This window comes from Delphinapterus leucas, chromosome 13, assembly GCF_059928025.1.
Source record: "Delphinapterus leucas isolate spDelLeu-1000000601 "Yukka" chromosome 13, BTC_Dleu_Yukka2, whole genome shotgun sequence".
In the NCBI taxonomy this organism is placed as follows: domain Eukaryota; kingdom Metazoa; phylum Chordata; class Mammalia; order Artiodactyla; family Monodontidae; genus Delphinapterus; species Delphinapterus leucas.
The window spans coordinates 58,163,025-58,185,011 of NC_143141.1; the positions used below are offsets into that span (position 1 = coordinate 58,163,025).

The following is a 21,987-nucleotide window of genomic DNA, read 5'->3' on the forward strand; positions in this document are numbered from 1 at the left end:
CCCCCATGCTGGAAAACAATTTGATAGTTTTCCCCAAAGTTCAATATATATCTACCATATGATCCAACGATTCTACTCCTAAGTATTTACCCTAGAGAAATGAGTGCATATGTCTTATCAAAAGCTTATATATAAATGTTCATAACACCTTTACTTGTAATAACCAAAAACTGGGAAGAACCCAAATGTCCATCAATGGGTAAATGGATAAATAAACTGTGCATGCGTGTGTATCTTCATACGATGGAATACTGCTCAGCAATAAAAAAGGAATGACCTATTGAAACACATTACAACATGGATAAAATTCAAAAATAAATATACTGAGTGAAAGAATCCAGGTGAAAAAGAGTACAAACTATTTGATTCTACTTAAATAAAATTCTAGAAAATGCACCTTGATCTCTAGTGACAGAAAGCAGATAATGGTTACAGAGGGGTAGGAGAAAGAACTACGAAGGAGCATGAAAAAACCTTTGGCGATGATGAATATGTTCATTATCTTGAGTGCGGTGATAGTACCATGGGTATATAAATAAGTCAAAACATCAAATTATACAATTGAAATATGTGCAATTTATAGTAGATCAATTATACTTCAATAAGGCTGTTTTAAAAAAAAGTTCTATCCAAGCAGTCCTGACACTGCCCGATTCTGGAACCACTGGACTAAACCAAAGCCTTGGACACCTATGCCACCCTTAGGCAGAAGGCTGTCTATCCTGTTTTCAAACAGCTTCCAAGAAAAAATATTTCAGAAACTCTGATAACATGTTTTAGTGTTTAATGACCTCAAGAGTAAAAGAATTCTTCCTTCACCTAACCAAACTCTTGCTACATTTAAGCTCATTTGTTTTACAGGCTCCCCTGTGAAAATTAAAATAAAACAAAACAACTGCTCCATAAACTTATCCTGACAATCTGACATACAGCTGTTACTCAACAAATGACTATGAAATGAAATAATACCTCTGTACAATTTGAAGAGTGGTCTCTCTTCTCTAGTCTGAACTTTAAAAAAACATCTATTCGTCATCTTACACACTTAAAGTGTTTTTCTCTGGACCCTCTAGCTTCCCTGCAGTGTAAAATTAGAATAGTCTGAGAGTTGTGATTAAAACTGACTATTACAGAGTAATGACTCTGGACTCCTCATGCTTGCAAATCATATTCCTTTTTACACACCTTATAAATAACAACACAGAATTGCTCAGCCATACATGGATTGGGTTTCACTATTGACTCCCAAGTCTTTTTTTGTCGTATTTATGACCAAGCTGCTCCTATCTTGTATCTATCTTTGGTACAGCTCATGATGCCTACAGCATACTAGTTTGAACTGGGTCCTATTGCCCTGCATAGAGTATATAATGAATGGTTCATTTTCATGGTTTAAGATCATTTCATTTAAACTATAACAACTTTCCAAAGTACTCGTATCAGGGCTTTCTTTGGGACAAGATTTGTGGTTGATACTGAGCCCTTGGTAACCATTTTCAACTGTGACTTGTCAGTGAAGTGGACCCCTTCCTACAGGTATATACTCTGGACTGGACCACATCCTTTGAGCTAGTGCTGAAATGTCATGTGTGACTGAATCAAAATCCCTTCTGAAGTTCAGATAAATTACATATCCTGCTTCCTAAATGTTTGTATAAACTGTCAATCTTTTGAAGAAGGAAATTAAATCGATCTGGTACAATTTGCTCTTTGCAAAGCCAGGAGAATGACTACTCAGGGCTTCATGCTCTCCTGTGTGGTGACTAATTGATTGTTCAATGATTTCATCAAGCACGGACTCTGTAAAGGTGTCAAAATTAACCTGTCTGGCTTATAGGAGGTATAATTTGCTCCCATTTTTAAAAGCTGGACACTAAAGCTGCTTTGGTTTAATCAACAAGCCTTTTTACTGTTTTTTATCATTTCATGCAGATACCCAATTTCCTACTTTAGACCACAGCACCTCCAGGAACTCCATTGCTTATCTTCTGTTGCCTTATAGAATTGAATACTATGCTTTATGTATAGCTAACATAAATATTTGACTTGAATTTTAATTCAAAAAATTATTGTTGCATTCCTTAAGTATTTTACAATACACAGTATCAGGTTAATTTTAACTTAGTGTCTCCCATTTTAGTTCAGCATTCTACTCAATAATTTAGAGAGCATTTAATATTATCCATAAATTAACAGTGAAAATGTTTCTATAGGTAGGACTTGTGTTTATAACTGACTTTCATTTGCGGATGAAAATGATTTCAGTGTGGGCCATTATTCATATATGGTGAATACAAGGTAATATCCCAGGCCATCTGGCACACTTCCATGTCTCACAGACTAAAATACACCGGTACTTTCATCTTACCCGATGGGCAACAGGTTAAGGAGCAGCATTGCAATCCATAATCTCATCAGATGAGGTTATATTTTATAAACTATTCAAGTGAGATATAAACATCACTGAGGATACTTTAAGCAATTATCTGAGGTCAGCTTAATGAAACATTTTATTAACTAACAATAAAAATAATAATAGTTCTTTTTTATTGAGAATTCGTGTGCCAAGGATGTTTCTAAATCCTTTATTACCATCAGATCTTTTAATCCTCACAACAACCATGTGATGAAAGGCAATACAATCATCTCCATTTTACAGATGAGGAAATTGAGGCTTAAGGTGATTAAATAACAGGTAACAAGCTGTTAACAAAGCAGGGATTTAAATTCTTGTCTGTCTTACTGGAGAGCCTAAACTCTTCTTCACTACTATTCTGCCACTCGGAGGGCCTACTAGGTGATAAGCAAGGCTCTAGGTACCAAGAGAGACAGATGAATCAGTCATAGACCTGGCTCTCAGGGATCTTATATTTGGTGGAAAGAGAGAGATGGTTCACTGCAAGGGTTTTCCCTGTCATTCTGCCCCTCTCTATAAAGTGATATTTTTGTCTGGGCATCCTTAAGGATTCTGTCTGGGGTTACACAAACACGAGTGCACTAGAGATTTCTGCACAACTCTTGGGAAGCTCTCTAAATAATTTCCCCATGCAAAGATGTTTCCTTAGGGATGGTCGATCTCAGCTATCCTTTCTTTAATTTCATATTCTCATTTGCTTTCACTTCTTACTTAAACCAAATGTCTTCCTTTTTCACATGCATATCTGAGTTTCTCATTAAACAGTGCTGCTTGTATAGTCTGAAGAATTGTTGCTCAGAGGTCTGAAATTCTTAATTTAAAAAATACAGGAATCTCTAGGACTTCTGGCAGTGAGCTTACCCAACAGAAAGAACAAGGCATGAACAAAGTGTTAATAAGGTGTCATATATAGGCCAAATTTCTTTTCTCCGCAAACGTTCCTTTTTCTACTGCTCTGTTGGAGCCAATGTTGATTAGCCAAAGGGAAAAAAAGTTTATTTTCCTTTTCCTTATTTCTCTTTGGAATACTCTACTCTGACTGAGACTTCATGATGTAGCTGATTTCAGACATACTCAGGTCACCAGCACCTACCTACAGAGCCCATTCAGGAAGACAAATTTGACAGACAAGAATTTGATGCAAGAACAATAGTCTGTGTTTTTCTTAATTGTTACTATAAAATAAAATTTTCTAAATCTTATTTCTGTAACAATATTTTTTTTTCCATTAATTTCCCAAACTGAAAACCAGGGCTAACTTTTGTTTTTCAGAAATGGATCTCTTTATGTTCTGTATTTACCTTCTCAAATGTAATCCTTAGCATAAAGATTGGTGAGGCCTTTAAAACTCTTTGAACCAGCTTCAGTTTGTGACAGTGTGAGAATCAGAGTTGGCTAAATGTTATCTGGGCAAACATGGACAATTCCAGAGGAGAAATGTTATTTGAAAAACATTTCACATGTTACATGAAAAGACACAGGGGCAAAACAACACACAGCGTTTCAATCTTTGAGATAGCAGACCTGACCAGAAGAGACAGAACTTATTTTAGAATACTGGAAAATATAAGAGTTTAGCTTGAGGGGTAGGGGGAGGGTGGGAGACTATGATTTGAGGGAGGGGAGAAGATTTTGTAGGGCTATGAAGACCAGAAATGTTGGGACTTAAAATTGTTGGCTAAAGGGACCCACTGTAGTTTTGCAAAGGAGAGCAGAAGGAAGGCCATGGGCTTTGGAATCAGATAGAACTAGGCACAAATTCCAGTTCTACTGCTGGAAGCCTTAGTTTTTGTTATATAAAATGTGGTTAATGAGACTTACTTCCCAGGATTAAATGAAATCACGTATGAAAGGGCCTACTGGAGTGTCCCCAGTAACGGCTAGATTCTTTTCCTTTCAAAAGAGTGACAGGAAGAAAGTGAAATGTCAGATTTATCTGGCAGGAGTGGAAAAAATTGAAGGTAGTGCTTGGTGAAAGAGAAAAACCAAGTTAGGAGATTGGTGCAGAAAGGCAGGTTAAGGTGATGAGAATGTGGCAGCGAGAAGTAAAAGAACCAAACCCGAGAGACATTCCTACAAGATAAAAAATACCAAACTTCATGAAAAAATAGATAAAGAAGACAAGAAAGAAAAGTCAAGACAATTCCAAGGTTTCTAGCTTAGGTGCTGGAAGAATGGTGATGGAAACAGAGTTGAACGAGGGTGAACAGAAATGATGACTTTGGGTGTTTTCCTTTCTGATATGTTGGGTTTGAGGTAAAGTTAGGGCATCTAAGAGAATATACCAGGAGGTGGTTGGGAATATAACTAAAGTCAGTGAACTAGTGAAATTTCTAAGGAATAGAGAAAAGAAAGAATAAAGCTAATGTTGATCCTAGAGCTGAGAAGATCCCCTCTCTACTCTGGTCATATTCATACAAACAACCATATGTTCATCAGAATTGTCTTTCTAAAACAAAAGTCTAAAACATAAACCTGATCTTGACACCCTCCCCTCCCCCATTAAAAACAACTTCATTTTGCCTTTGAAGTCCAAGAATATAACAGAGAAATACCCAAATCTTCACAATATAATCCTAGCCTACTTCCACAGCACACCTCTCCCTATCTGGTCTCTCTCTCTCCTTCCTCTCTCCTCCATCTCCCACCTATCAAAACTCCTTACCTTCCTCAGAATACGCCATAGCTTCTGGATCTGTATTGTTATTCCCCAGAGAAGCAGTGGAATGAAAACAGTATAAGAAGAGGGAGAAGAAGGGGGAGATTGTAGTCTAATTTTCTCCACCTCCACTCTGGCCACTCTGAGATACTACTATACTTCCACATAGTAAGTGTAGGCAAAGACATTGAGTAACTGGAACCCTCAAGCACTGCTGGTGGCAATGTAAAAAGATAAAACCATTTTGGAAAAACAATTTGACAGTTTCTCATAAAGTTAAAAGTATATTTCCTGTATTATCCATCCAGCAATTCCACCTCATATTTTCATTTCAGAGAAATGAAAACATACGTCCACATAAAGACTTCTACCATAGTGTTTATAGGTCTTGTATTCATAATCACTATAAACTGGGGGGAAAACCCCTCAAATGTCAATCAACAAATAAAGTAATAAATAAACTGTGGTATATCCATAAAATAGAATACTAATCAGTAGTAATAAAGAAAACACTACTGATACACACAAATCATGGATGAATCTCAGAAATATCAGGCTGAGAAAAAGAAGCCAGACACAAACTATATATACTACAGGAGATCATTTATCTGCAACTCTAAGAAAGACAAATCTAGGGGCCTGGTGAAAGTCATGGGTTATACTCCGGGAAAGGGCACAAGGGTACCTTTTTTGGGTAGCATAAATATCCTATATATTGATTGAGGTGATGACTATGTGAGTATATATATATATATATATATATATATATACATATATATATATACACTTACACATACATATATACACATATATGTATACACTTACATATAATATATATGCACACACTTATACATCACATATATACTTAGATATACATATATGTACTTAGACATACACTTACATATGGTGTGTTTATACACTTGTCAATTAATATTGCATAGAATATTAAAGTGAAAACTGTATTAAACAATTAATTATATAATTAGTTGCTTAATGACTGTCTCCCCTCTTTCCCATCAGGGGCTTTGAGAGCAGGGATTATGTGTGTCTTGTTCACTGACTGCTGTTTTTGATGCCTCCCACTGTGTCTCATGTATAGTAGACCCTCAATAAATACTTGTTGACTGAATGTCCAGTCCATTCCAATCCAGATTTGCGTTCCTTCTACATTCAAAGCGTAGTATTAAGCAATGAAGGAAATATTAAAATAAGTCAGACGTGAAGAGCTAACAATACACTAGGATCAGTATACAAATAATGACTATATAAGTACTACATGTGTTTTACCTTTTGGGAGGAAAGTCTGAAAAAGATAACTATTTTCCTTTAAATATTTCTCTGGTAGTCAGTTCATATTTCAGTAGCCATAAGATAAAGGAAAGGAATATGCACACAAATTAAGACTTCTCTTAAAAGGCTTGAAATCCCAGAAACTGGGAGTTACTTTTTAGCTATTTGTCCAGTTTAGGTAAGATATCTGTTAAGGAGTACTCAAACAGCTGTTTTCTTTGGTGCTCACAGAGATATAAAGTGCTAAATATCTCAACTCCAAGCCACCTCTGCATGTAACTTTCACGTACTTCACCCATTATCTCCTGCAATATTTTAGGTAAGAGATCATTCGGTCTTTTAAAACTAAGACTGTAAAATAATTTTCAAGAAGGGAAAAACCATTGCCTAATCATGATTCGACAGCTGCAAAATTTAAGACCAAAGAAGAAGGTGGTACAGCAGTACCTGCTTATAGGACTACTTGCTGTGAGGATGCCTTTAAAATACAATGAGCAGGTAACCACTGACCTTTATAATACAATCTTCGAGTAGTTGGCAGAAAGAAAGAATGAGACAGCTTACTAGACACAACCAAGAGCATTTAGAGATGTAGAATTATGTGTAAGTGTCCCTTCATCAAGATTATTATTCAAATTGTCAGTTCCAAAGTGTTAATATTTTTATGGCACTACACTGTTAGTAAAGTACACCCTTTTTACATTTTTCTTTTCAGAGAGAAAGGATGAATGTGCCACTGTGAACAGTGTCAGATTTTAAAAAACACATGTGTGGAGTGATTTGAATATCAAGATAGGCTTCCACATAGTGGAAAGGCCCAGTCTAGACATTAGGATCTGATGCCATACTGTAGTTACCTACGAGGGTAGAAGATGTCAAAGTGTTAAGAGTAGCCAGACTGAAAAAAGTAAGAAATGGCAAAAGAAATGAGTGTGGAGAATCTTCCCACATAAGTAAAATGTTTCATTAGAAACATGTAGATTTTAGAGAGCCACCAGCTATAAAATTCACATTGCTCTTTATATAAAATGATTTTGCCTTTTAAAATAGTCCAAGGCTAGACCCTGGCTTTTGGAATGTTATAAATATTTAACGGCTCAAATAGTCTCAAAAGTTACCCAATGCAATAATTTATTTAAATAACATTAAGGCCTTTTTTTTTTTCCTCCTGATCTAGATGGATGAAACATTAGATCTTTCAGTACACACATATTCAATGGTCAGGTCGTATAACCTAATAAGGCACTGCCATAGAACATAACAAACTTGACTTATATTCAGAGGAAATAGACTTAATTCCTAGCTCTGCGGCTCACTGACCATGAGATTTTAGCCCATTTGCTTAGCTTAATGTAGGCCTTGATGTTGCTATTGGTAAAATCAGAATATTAACTGACTTGTCATAAACCTTAGTCAACGATAAATTGCTATATACACAGAAGGGCTCATTATTATCATCAGCTAGATTCACACAAGCTTTTCATCATTATATTCACATGGAGAGACAAATACAGAAAAGGCAAAGTCTTTGAACATTTCTCCTCTTAATATCACCTGAAACATGCTTGTACTTTCTAGTTTTCAGACTAGCTATATTCTGACATTTGTGTAGTCAACCACAAGCACAGCAAGCAGGATGGCATTTATCTTTTATAATAATACAGAGTGCTGTATCGTAAAGTAGGGTCACTGAAATGAGTACTAATCCCACCAGCGTCTAAGGTACAACCAGCAGGGTCCAGGTCAACAGGCAAGCAGCCGATAATTTGCCCAACAACACTGAATTTCATCTGCCCACAGCCTCTATCTACTGATTATACAATCAATACACCTCAGATGAGAAGAGCTAACAACTGACCCGGGCAGATCAATGCTAGTGAATAAGCGCTTCATGACAAAAAGTTTGATAATTACCATTCTGAAGCCGTGTAAATGTTGTTTCTATTGTAACAACAGTCATGATGATACTGCTATGATTGCACTGTTATTATAGGTTTAATGTTAGGCAATCAAGCTACAGTGGTCTAGATATCAACAAACAGCAGCAAAAGAAAACATCAAATTGTCCCTATTCTTTTGACACTGTAGCTGAGAAATTTTTCTATGTTAGTGGCCCTAAATGAACAATAATAAGCGACAATTTAGTGAAAAACACTATTTTTACATCTTACAAAAGTCATGCAATATAGATTGATATAAGTATGATTATTTCTAGGGCCACTTGAACCAGGGGATTAAAATAAATTCAGTCCTGTGACCATGGTTTTCTTTCTTTCCTTTTTTTCCCCACGTACATCATTTATAGAGGATTTATGTAAATTTTCTCTATATTCGTAATTTTTCAAGCATTAGTATAGTCATAAGTATAGGGTAACTTGGCTTGATTTAATTATCATCGTTTCTATTACAATACACTTTTTTTTTTTAATTTTATTTTTGAGCCCTGCTTGCTAGTTCATTCTCTATCATTAACATTTAGAAGAACTAGTCATTACTGGTTTTCAATAGCTGCTTAGGTTCCTATAAGCACTTAGAGTCTTAAAACACAGAAATGGAAAACAGGTGTTTCAAAGGTAGAACAAATTATGACTCCTAGAGTTAGGGTCCAAGGAGCCCTAATGTGTGGGCACTGAAGCACACAAATTCTTAACTTTCCCATTTGCTTTTTAAAAACCACAAGGAATTGGGTTTAAAAAAAAAAAAAAAACTAGGACACCTCATTTCTGTAAGATGCTTGTCACATAGAAAAGTGGGAACCGATTCCAAAATGAAAGGCTTTTCAAAAGAATGGCAGTCTCTTTGGGCCATAATCATTTCTACGAGGGTATGTCTGACTTTCAATTTCTGTGACACACATTTTTAATTGTCACTTCCATAAATCCATGCACCAGCTGCACCCACACAGCAATAAAGTTACCTGTCTGCAACTTGTTTTCCACATCCCTGAGTGGCCAAATCTCTCACTGTCTGGGGTAAATCAGCCACCTTTCCATGTAGATAAGAGATACGGGGGAGGAGGGGAGCAATGCTAAAGAGTTTGTCAATAGCTCAGGAGAGAAAGGGCAAACCAAAAACCTTTTGTGGGCAGCAGCGGGAGCAAGATTTCCAGCATGCTCCAGGGTTGCTGTTAAATGTCTTTTTCAGCAGTATTCTTTTTCTTTCCATGTATAGCTTCTACCTCGCAATGGAGTCAAAGAATATGATGTATATTAAAATACTCTGCCTCTCAGATGGCGTTCATTTTTATTCAGGGACAATTTTGCTGACTGACAGGTAAGCGTTTGGTGCTGAAATTGGACCTGTACAAGAGCTTTGCATTTCATTTGCTCCATTACACCAGTGCATGAATTACTGGGCCTCCATGTTGGCATCTTTCCATTACTTTCAAATATCTGACATGAGCAAAATGACTCATCTGACATTTCATGTAACAAATTTGTTCCAAAAAGAATAGAACATTATTATACTATTTTATATACCTGGGAACCACAACCTTCCACCCTAATCTGACCAGAAATTGTAAGTGTATAAATAGTAGCTGATATCAGAAAACACACTGCCAGTGACAGCCGTAAAATACCACGGCAAGAAATAGGTCTGCTTTATCGCACTACCCACTGTCACTTCAACCTACTTCCTGAAATGTTAGCAAACTTTAGTCAAAGAGGTAGCTTTGTATTTTGATTTTGTTTCCACCACTGAGTAAACTTTGAGGCATTATTTATGCCAATGTACCAATGCATCAGCTTTTCACTTTTAATCAATTGCTTTCATATGTGTTCATTTTCCTTACAGAAACACATTTCTTGAAACAGTACAGATAACTAATAGAGTCAAGAGTTAAGAGGCCTGTATCAAATAGTCACTCACAGTTGTAATGCTATTGTCTGCTGACCAGAACAGAATTATTCAGCCTCTAAATTCTTCTAGCTCTCACTTTCTCTTTGAATGCTTTTTTTTTTTTCAGCAAAAATTATACAGACCATGACTCACAACCTTAAGACAGCTCATTTCAAAACTAACATCACACCCAATTACCCAATTTGCCTTGCAGAAACGTGTTTCAATTCTTTGCTAAAGGCCAGTGTTATCTTAGAGAGCCTTGCTCCAGGTAGAAAATTAAAGAGGAAAGAATCCTCAGCTTTATGACTCAGCCAAGAGTTTTTCCCACCTCTTCACTTAAAAATACCTCAGTGACACATTACAATCTGCCATCTCAAGCTGAAGATCACAGATCTACACTCAGAGAAGGGTTTTTCTAGGTGACAGTATAACATTTCATAAAGGAGCAGCATAATTATGTGACAGTAAAATTTGAAATATCATGTTCACTGTTAGTATGAATACATCAAATTAATACAGTATTATTTCCATATGAAATTATTAGCTTCATTATTGTATAATGGTATTTTCTTTAATAAATGGTCTCTTATATTGTAAATGTTAACGTACCTTATATTATGGTATATCCTTCTTAACAATGTTAATTTACCTTCAAGCATTATTCATATGCTGAATTTATATAAAGCTATAATAGAAAAAAAATGAGACATTCAAAAAGTCTCATTACTTTTGTCATTATAACTCATCTGTATTAAAAAAGCATCTGGGAATTCATGGTATTTCCCTGGTACAACCAGCATCAAAGTGATTTGCCTACCCTGGGGAATCATTTAACTAGAATGCTTACAGGATATTGCATATTTGAAAAACACATACCTTTGAAGAAACAGTATTAATAAATGGTCAAAGAAAGCATATCTTTTGGAGATAAACTCCTTAAAAATATGTCCAGCATCAAACACAATCATTCTTTTCACAGAAACTGAATGAATGAATGTTCTTTGCAATATTTCTGTCTTGGTCATGATGGTATTGAAGATATGGGGCTACTTAAGTGTCAATGATTATCTTTTGAGTTGCATTTTTACAACTGTGCCAGTGCGGCTATTTCTGAGCAAATCCTAAGCAGTCTCTAGCTGCAACAGTGCACTTACTATTATTCTTGACTTCCCTCCCTCACTAATCCTAACATGCTAATCCTCAGACCTGGGTAATCTCACCAACCACATTCTCCTCACCTGCTCCTGTGATTGTTGAAGGCTATCAGCGTAAGTCAAATCACATTGACTTTGATCAGTGATCACCTTCATACTGGACCCGCAGGTAATCCAACAGGCTTTCTCTTTTTCTCACAATAACTATCCTTCACCATTCAAACTTGCCCCTGACTCTTCATTTTCAGCAGTCGACTGCCTCCCAAATCACTGAAATATATTGAGGCCACTGAGTACTACATCCCATAACTTTCATCTTCTTTACTTCAGATTCCCTGGGTCTTCTTTTGCTTCTGCCTCCTCCTTCTTCTGTTTTTTTTATTTCATCCATTCTCATCTTCTCTGAGACCTACTCCACTGTCTGTGCCCTATGTTCAACATCTCCACAGGTATGCTCAGATCTCCCAGATCTGGATATTAGGTCTCCAAGAAGGGGGATGCCTAGTGGGTACCTTAGAATCTGACCCATACTTTATAAGTCATCAAAAAATATTTGCTGGGAAATTAAATGAATGATTGATTACTGAAATAAGATCCTATAAGGGTTTCATGCTATGTGAAGACATAGGCAAAAAAAAATAGCAACAAAAATTATAAAGATATTTATAAAATAAGTCTAACAAAAATGGGCGAGATTTATGTGAAGAAAAATATGTAATGCTACTGAAAACATAAAAGAACACTTAAATAAATGGAGAGAGACATGCCGTGTTCCTAGATGGAAGCATTCAACATTGTAATGATGTCATTTCATTATCAAATTACTCTATAAGGCAATGCAGCTGCAATCAAAATCACAATTTGTATGGACAATATATATACATTTTGGGGGCATTCTTGCTGCACTGGCATTTGGGGCCTTGATCCTGGAGAGACTGTCCTTCCCAGGGCTAGCTAATTCTTAGAGAAAGCAAACAACTCCCCTTGCAAGAGTGACTTTGATGTACAAACCAATCCAGAACTCACACCTGCAACCAACCCTTTTATCAAATTCTCACACATCAAATCAATATTCTCCCTGCTATAAGTCACCCCAGGGCCAGGTACTGGAAAACTAGGGACCACCCCTACAGCCCGGAGCCTACCAAAATTATTCAAACTACCCAATACTAAGCTAGTCAACATATCTACCCTGCCTCACCCATTCCTTTCCATGAAAACTCCAATAAAGGCTCTAGGCCATGCCCTCCCCTCTCCTCTTCTGCCTCCTTTCTGACCCTGGTGCTTTTCCATGTGGCCCTGCCTCCTGTTTCTAGAGATCCATGAGTATAAGCTTCTTTCTTCAGGACAATCATTTCTGTATTTGCATGTTTTACCATACAGGATTAAAACAAATCCTAAAGCACATTTTAATATATAATTTGTATTTTTTATTCAATAAACAGATTCAAATGTTCACCTGGGAGAATAAATAAGAAAAGTCAAGAAAAGTTTAAATAGAAGAATAACGAGGGGGACTTCCCTGTGGTGCACTGGTTAACACTCCACGCTCCCAATGCAGGAGGCCCGGTTCAATCTCTGGTCAGGGAGCTAGATCCAACACGTATGCCGCAGCTAGGGGAGCCGGCAAGCTGCAACTAAGGAGCCCACGTGCTGCAACTAAGATCCAGCACAAACAAAATAAAATAAATAAATTTAAAAAAATACTTTATTAAAAAAAAGAATAATGAGGGAGGGATTTGCCTGATCAGAAATTAAAACATAACTATAGGGCTTCCCTGGTGGTGAAGTGGTTAAGAATCCGCCTGCCAATGTAGGGGACACGGGTTCGAGCCCTGCGCCAGGAAGACCCCGCATGCTGTGGAGCAACTAAGCCCATGTGCCACAACTACTGAAGCCTGCGCACCTAGAGCCCGTGCTCTGCAACAAGAGAACCACTGCAATGAGAAGCCCGAGTACCGCAACGAAGAGTAGCCCCTGCTCGCCTTAACTACAGAAAGCCGGCATGCAGCAACGAAGACCCAACACAGTCATAAATAAATAAATTAATTAATTAATTAAAAAAATCAAAACATAACCATAAACATATAGTAATTATAGCAGAAACAGTCAAATCAGTGAAACAGAACAGAGCATCCAGAGACAGACACACTTACATATACGGATATAGTGTATGATAACGACTCTATCTCAAAACAGTGAAGAAAAGATTAACTAATATGCTTTGTTTGAACAAACAGAAGACCATATGGAAAAAACACATTTGGAATTTTACCTCATATCATATGTAAAACTAAATTCCAGATAGAATCACAGAGCCAAATGTTTAAAAAATTTATAGAAGTACTGAAGAAAATTTAAGAGAATATTTTTATAATATTATGATGGAGACAGCCTTCCTAAACAAGACACAAAAGCCAGAAGCCTTAAAGGGGGACTGCATAAAGAACACTAAAAGATAAGATAGCTGAAGGAAAAGATATGAAGCATATACAGCAAGCTTGGCATGGGCTTCCATGACTCTCCATGACTTATTTCCCATGATTCCCTCATATAAATCATGATGAATTAGGCTGGCCATTTGGTAAACATTGCTTTTACTTTCCAAATGCTTCACCTTTGCTCATTTTCCCTTCATCTACGCATGTCAAAACCTTTCTGGCCCTTTAAGGTTTATTGCAAATGTACCTTCCCTATGAAATCTTACCGTAACTCCCCTCCCTATTACCCCTAAGCCAGAAAATAATCTTTGCCTCTGAATTCCTATAGCAGTTTTGTTCATCTTACGAGCACAATGAAAAAAAAAAATGTCTTACACATACCTAACTCATCTATCAGGCTTAAGGCTCGTTGAAGGCCTAGACTGGGTCTTATTTATTTTTGTGTCCTCCACAGGTCTTAGCTCCTTCTATGGCAGTGTTTCCAGAGTAGAATATATACCATTAGTGGTAGGCAAGATAGATGAGCATTTTTAATTTTAATACTGTAATGTTATTTTATGAAAATTTTCTATTTATAGGACATGATACTGATGTTCTATTTTAGTAGTGAGTTAGGATTTTCAGCATTAAATGGGAATGAAATTCTGACACATATTACAACATGGATGAACCTTGAAGACATTATGCTAAGTGAAATAAGTCAGTTACAAAGGGCAAATACTGTATGATTCCACTTATATGAGGTACGTAGAGTAGTCAAATTCATAGAGACAAAAAGAATAGTTGTTGCCAGGACTGAAGGGAAGGGGGAATGGGGATTCATTGTTTAATGGATATGGAGTTTCAGTTTGGGAAGATGAAAAAGTTCTGAGGATGAGTAGTGGTGATGGTTGCACAGCAATGTGAATGTACTGAACTATACACTTAAAATTGGTTAAAATGGTAAATTTTATGTTATGTATATTTTATCACAATAAAAAATATTTTTAAGTAGCAGAGTATTTGTCAATAATTCATGAAGATAGTTCATAAATGAGTGACATGTCAAACACAATGTTCTAATGATTTATTTCATACATTAATGTCATCTCAATATAAGTTCTGAAAGACCTATAACTTTTATTTCTTTTTGTTTATTCATACCCAAGATTATATCAAAGAATGCCTTAGAACAATGCTATATGTATAACATTGATTATGAATAATTGTGCAAATAAATGGAATTATAAAGTAGTTACTTGTTATAGAAAGAAGAGAATACACAGGACTGCTGCATATAAACATTATATTAACTTTAAAAAATAATGCATAGCTACTAACTGTGAAAAGAGCTGACTAGATTTAAACTAGAATGATGTTTAAGTTTCACTTGCATAAACCTAAGTCCGTGTGTGTTTAATTGGATGTATGTTAATATACTAATAAAACGTGACCTCAAATATTATCCTAATGGAACAATTTCATCCTTCCTTCAAGTTTTAAGGAACTCCCTCCTCTTTTACCTCACTGCTACAAATTCTTCATTTTTCTATCTAATACAAACAAACAAAAATAAACCTCTAGTTAAAGTCTATATCTTTCTATGTCCTATACAAATCTACCTTTTTATTCAAATGTTATCTCAAATTCCATTACATTGGTAAAAAGGACTGGATTTAAAATATCTGCTCTAGTTCCCCCAAAACAAAAGAAAGATTGCATTAAACGTGGCTTTGTTTTTGATCCTAAAATCTCTTTTAACCTTGCCACCATGCTCTGAATCTAAGCAGTCATGAACCTCAGATTATCTAACCTTTAGTTCAAAACATATTTTATCTTTTATTTTTATTTATTTATTTATTTATTTATTTTTGCGGTACGCGGGCCTCTCACTGTTGTGGCCTCTCCCATTGTGGAGCACAGGCTCCGGGCATGCAGGCTCAGCGGCCATGGCTCCACAGCATGTGGGATCTTCCCGGTCCGGGGCACGAACCCTTGTCCCCGGCATCGGCAGGCGGACTCTCAACCACTGCGCCACCAGGGAAGCCCTCTTTTATTTTTTGTATCAATAAGTGCCTATCTAAAAGTACAATAGGACTAAAATACGGTAGGCTGTCTTTTGAAGTTAAAATACATAACCCTCTGATATCCTACCAATCTCTGTTGATCTTCTTAAAACATGGTCCCCAAATTCATGTATTCATAAGCTAAGTGGAATCACATTATACAATAGTACAGATTGTTTTCAAAATAGCCTGTGGCCTGTTTTTGTTGGTTTGCTTTAATCTTTTAAAAAGCAGAATTATTTACACCAAACTATCTAAAAATTAGGCAACTTTGATCAAGTCTGAAAAAACAGGAGCAGATAAGAACAGCCATCGGCATTAGTAGTTTCCATCGTAGACTGCTCCTGTTGTGGTTAGTATCAATAACAATAAACAGTTATTTAGCTCTGACTGCACAGAAGGAACAGCCTTCCCCCATGTAAATGAACAGATATCTCTGTTATGGGGAGACTCAGATAACAGTATTTTGTTAAATTCCTGGAATGCAATTGTTTGAAAGAAGATGATAAATCTATTCCTCTCACAGATTTAGCGTTGCCACTGGGATTTCATCATAGTTCAGTTATAAATTAATTGCACAGTAGATTTATTCATCTATCATTCTCCCATAACAAGTCTGATCATGATTGCTTTGTATGTCTCCATTTGGCACACTGGGGTTTTATTCGTTTAACAAGATTATTTATTAATCAGGCATTTATTGAATAAGGTTTAAAGGAACTCAGTGGGTCTGAGACAGAATGCATTAGATCTATCGTTAGGATTATTTTTATTTCAGGTATTCCTTTAAGTGGGCCTCATTGTATTTGGGGGAAATATTACTCATAAGATGGGCATTTTCTCTTAAATACATTTATCCTGGCTTTATGAAATACCTGATATGGGGATAATCTAGTTAAAAAGGAAAAAATTAACTACGTAGCATCTCTATGAATTTTGTATTTAGAGGGTAAAAACCACTCCTAAATTAATATCAGATAAAGGAATAATCCTAGTTAAGAAATAAAATCCTCCTTGATCCAAATGGCAACTTAAAAAAACAAAAGGTAACCAATAACTATAAAAACTCACCATACAAATAAGATCTGCCAATTGCTATAAAATTCACATTATCAAACTGATATGCCATTTTGCCTTATACCAGGAAAAAATTGTCACTGCAACAAAAAGCATTTTATTTGAGGACTAAATGAGTAATGACTGCACTTGAAGCTAACGCACAGAGGAAATTGAGGAAAGAGGATTGGCCATGACCAGGGCTCAAGCTTCTCTTGGTAACTACACTCCTTGAATATTCTAACCCACATCGATCGTGCCAGCCACTACCTCCACAAAGAGAGAGGTTTAAAACTGAGAGAAGAGATGGGATGAGAGATAAGAAGAGAGGCAGGAAAATTATGGAATTTCAGAGTTGGAAGGGATTTTACAGAACTACTGAGGGAGAGTAATAATAGTAATAGTATATAGATTGGGAATGTAAAGTTATTAAACAAAACTCATCTTTAAAGTAGGAAAAAAATCAAAGTGACTCAGAATCATTTGAAATGAATATATTCCATTGGATTACATATGCAAGTTTAGTGAAATACTCCAAGAAAATCATCATTCCTATAATAAGCTGTAAGAAGCCTATGATATTTGCATCTTGATTTATACACTTTTACCATGTAAGCAGAAATATTGCAAGTAACTGAACTTAGAACTTTTGAAAATGAAAAACATTTATTTTGAAGCAGTGAGATGATATTATCACCAATTATTAATAGTTTTCCTATTGAGTTGTCTCTGGGTACAATTGTTCTATGAATAAAAATCACAGGAGAGTGTGATTTTTATTCATGAGAGTCTCTCAGAACACATACATAGTTTAAGGCTCTGTCTAGAATTAATCTAAACAATCTAAAAACTGAGGTAAGATGGCCAAATGAAATTCTGAGACTGTCCTAAAGATTGGCATTTCAACCATCATCACTGCTTTTAAGCCAAGACTTGACCATTCCACCTTATAAATATATCGTGAATGCTTCCACTCCTCTCCCTTCTATCTCTTCCACCATTGTCTCCCTTGTTGCAGTTCTCTTATCTGGGCCTCAGCAGTAGCCTCCCCCCGGGGCTCTCAGAATCCACACCCCATTTCAGCCCTGGTCCTTTATGCACTCTGTAACCAGACGGTTCTTTAAAAGTACCAGGCTGTGCATGTCATTCCCCCAGCTTTGCACCTTCAATGCCTTCCCATTGCTTTTAGGATAAAGGGCAAAACCCCTGCCATGGCCCATAAGGCTCTGCAAAGTCTGGCTCTTTCTCTTTCCTCTCCTGTTTTGCTTACCTGCTCCAGCCAAACTGGCCTTTTTAGACTTTTAGTTCCTTCAGTGCAAAGCTCTTTGCAATCTCAGGGACTTTGCAAATGCTCTGCCAGCTGTCTAGAACACTTTGCCCCACTCTTTTGCCAGTGCGTCCTTTAGGTTTATGCTTAACTGTCACTTCCCCAGGAACGCATTCCTTAGTCACCCCAGCCCCACCCTAGCAAAGTTGGCTCTCCATATTATAAATTCTAACAGCAACTTTTATCACAGTTGCAAGTAAACAACCTTTCCAGGGCTTGCTTGTAAACTATTACATGAGGGCAGGAATGGTATTTTGCCTCATTCACCAGTTTCCCCAGGGCTAAGTAAGCACTCAATAAACATCTGCTGAATGAACAGTTCTAGATCCAAGGGGAGAGCAGTGAGCATCAACTTTGAAGCCCGCTTCTATGGCTGTGCTGTTGAAGAAACAGTTAATGCCTGGCGTGGCTAGCCCGGCTGTGCCAGGGCAACAGGCCTAACTGCAGAAGAAACCCGACCCAGGAAAGCCTCTCCTTTCATCTTCTTCCACTTCTCATCCCTCCCATATCTGTCTCTGCCTAACAGCAATCCTTTCCTTCCAGAAAACAAGCTGAGCCCTAAATTGAGCTTCCTCCAAAAGGGATCCCACTTCCATCAGTGCACTCGCCTAGACAACGTTACTCAAAACTGTGCATGTGTGTGTTGTATCCTTTCTCTGACTTCATGAGAAAGGATTTACAAGAGAGAGAAGGGACATTCTGCTGAATGAACATAATTTTTCCATCACACTTGATAGCTGTTGCTCTGTGCAGTGCTTAAGGCAGAAATATGAGTATTCCTGCTCGGCAAACATCATGTCCACGCAGAGGTCACCCACAGCTCTGTGGTCCTGTGGAGAGCGTTTTAATATGCCACTGACTGATGGTTGCATTGCATGTGTCACATAAGCCTGACAGAAGGGCTGAATTAATGTCAATTAGGACAGTCTTAGAGTTCTTTGAACAACGCAAAGGCTGAGCCAGTACTATTAAAAGAGCTGCAGGAAAATTTCTGTTCCTCTATTAAATCATCCCAATAATTCCTTACTGAGAACCATAGACTTGATACTCTTTACAAACCTACAGAGGAATCTGCTGGTCAACTGGTAACTCTCCTTAGTGGAATTTACTTCTGGAATACCGGTTACCATGGTAGCTGTCCTTCTCCCTCAAGCTTCTGACTGTGGCTATACAATGACACTCCAATTCTGTTTCTGCCACCACTAGGTGTTCAACCCTAGAATCTTGTCTCCCTGAGAAACATTTACAGATCAGGGCCCAACTCTTAAATATACATTTACATTAATCCTTGTTATAAGCATAGAAGGCAGGGTCAGCTGAGATGTTTTAACATGCATGCTTTCTGTTTGCCTTAATTTTTTTTTAATTCAAAGCAGCCTTACCTGATAATTCTTACACAACTCCTCAAACTGCATCTACTCATCAATGTCAAGTGGAGTTCTAAGATTGCCAGTTGAAAGGCCCAGATCTGTGTTGATTCTGCCACAACTTCTTAACTCCTTTCCTATGGCTGATTTTTTAAAAAATCGTGTTAACATATTTCACTGTTGTGGGGAAGAGGTTGCCTGATCCTTCCACCATCAACTAGAAGCCCCTACAGTGGCCTTGTGGTTCATAGGCCTTTAGGACTGCCCCTGTGTGAGTCAAACAATAGCTCACATAGGACCCAGCAGACAGATTGAAAAGAAATTCCAAATTCTGCCCCAAAGGACTAACTGAGCTTAGCAATTTGTTCTTTTTCATTAAAAAAAAACAAAAAAACTTGTAGTACCTTTTCGTAATGCAACAATAAGCTACAATGTGGATTTCTGCAGAATTCTGGAACAAAGCCAGAGCAACAAGAGCTCTTTTTCTTGAGGAATAAGACCCATATGTCAAAATTTATCTAGAAACTCAATTTGCCTGGCTGCTTCATCATGCTAGGAGAATAACTACAAAATTATACTACTGTTCATCATGGCCAGGGGGACCTTAATTTATTATGATTCGTGCCAGAGTAGTACAGCAGCCTCAGCAATGGCTACTGCTGTATGGAGATGTGCCAGTCTCGTAATGGTTACAAGTGGATCATAATACTATACTTGGTTTTTGCAAATGTTTAATTGACATGAAATATTCAACAGCCGGTAGAGATAATTTGTAATCCTCAATTCCTTTTTAGTCCCATCTAATTTACCCAACAGATTTATGGGCTATATATACCCACTCATGCACTCACACACAAACACATGTTGTGGTATGACAACACAATATTGCATGGCAAACTACCTCTGTGTGAAAAGAGCAGAAATAGCATTATCAACTTTTGAAAATTCAGCCTTCCTATTTATTTTTAGGGTCAAAATAGTAACACTTGTGGCATGACTGGGACTTGATCACTTGTTAACAAGACAGTGGGGAGATCTTTTAAAGCAGTAGTTTTGGCTGAACATAGTATTACCTGGAGAGTTTTTTAAATATTCCAAACCCAAGCCATGTTCCATCTCACTTAAATTAGATTCTCTGGGGTGAGATGTAGGCATCAGGTTTTTTGTTTGTTAGTTTGCTTTTTAAGCTCCCCAGGTGACTCCTATGCACAAACTTCAGAACTGCTTTAGAATCTGTTCCTGAGGTGTTTTTTTTTTTTTTTGTAAAGTATAAATTCAGGCAATATTAAATTATATAATCCTCACATATCAGTTCTGGAAGCAATCATCTCATGTAATAGTTTCATTTTCAAGAAGGGAAGATAGGGACCCAGAGAAGTCAAGTGACTTTCTCAAGTTCTCTCAGCAAGGTAGTGACAAAGTTTTACAGCTACATCTTCGTGCTCCAATCCAGTGTTCTTTCTAAGATACCACATTTGCCTGACTATTCACACTTACTTTTCTTAATTTTTACTTCTTTTTCAGATCCAACTTACGGATTAAAAAATGTTTGAAGGCATTGCCATTAAGCCATCTCTGCCATATATTAAGTGAATGTAAATTAAATTTAAACGATTTGGAAGGGGCCTCTTGACCAGAACTATGCTAGGAAATGCAAGAGATACAAAGATGAGAATCTACAACCTAGTAGAAAAAAATCAGGACAACACACAAGATTCGCTTATAGCTAATGGTGGATACTTTCATAGAGGTAATAATACCACAAGGCCCAGCAAAACGTTAAAGTACAATATTTAGCAGCTTGATAAATACTCGGAATGTAGGCCTTTGCACTCCGAAGAAAGTTTAATCAACTAATGTGCTTTGAACATCAACTGTATTAGTAACGTGCAACTCTTGATTCTATGCTCTCCCTTTAAATAATCATCTTCACTCTGTTTCCCCTATGAGACAGTATCAGGAACACAAAGGTAATAGTCACAAAATGAAAAACAATACAACTATTAAAATAATATTGTAGAAGAATATTTAATAACATCAAAATGGCTACAGTATAGTTTGAAGTTTAAAAAAGTTAGATTATAAAACAGTACTTGTAGCATAATCCTTTTTTAAAAATATATTAATTTTCATACATATTTGTGGAAAATATATCTCAAAGAGTAAAGAGTAGATATCGCTAAGTAGCAGGGTTATAGGATTATTTTTATAATAAGAAAATATATATATATTTATATATATATATATATTTTTTTTTTGCCGTACGCGGGCCTCTCACTGTTGTGGCCTCTCCCGTTGCGGAGCACAGGCTCCGGACGCGCAAGCTCAGTGGCCACGGTTCACGGGCCCAGCCGCTCCGCGGCATGTGGGATCTTCCCGGACCGGGGCA

At 36.9% G+C, this 21,987-nt stretch overlaps 1 protein-coding gene across 2 annotated transcripts in view; it reads right to left on the minus strand.

Annotated features, from left to right (window-relative positions):
• The window catches only part of CAMKMT (calmodulin-lysine N-methyltransferase), a 444,589-nt gene that overhangs the window by 191,294 nt on the left and 231,308 nt on the right, over window positions 1–21,987 (minus strand). The gene's annotated exons all lie outside the window — the stretch shown is intronic.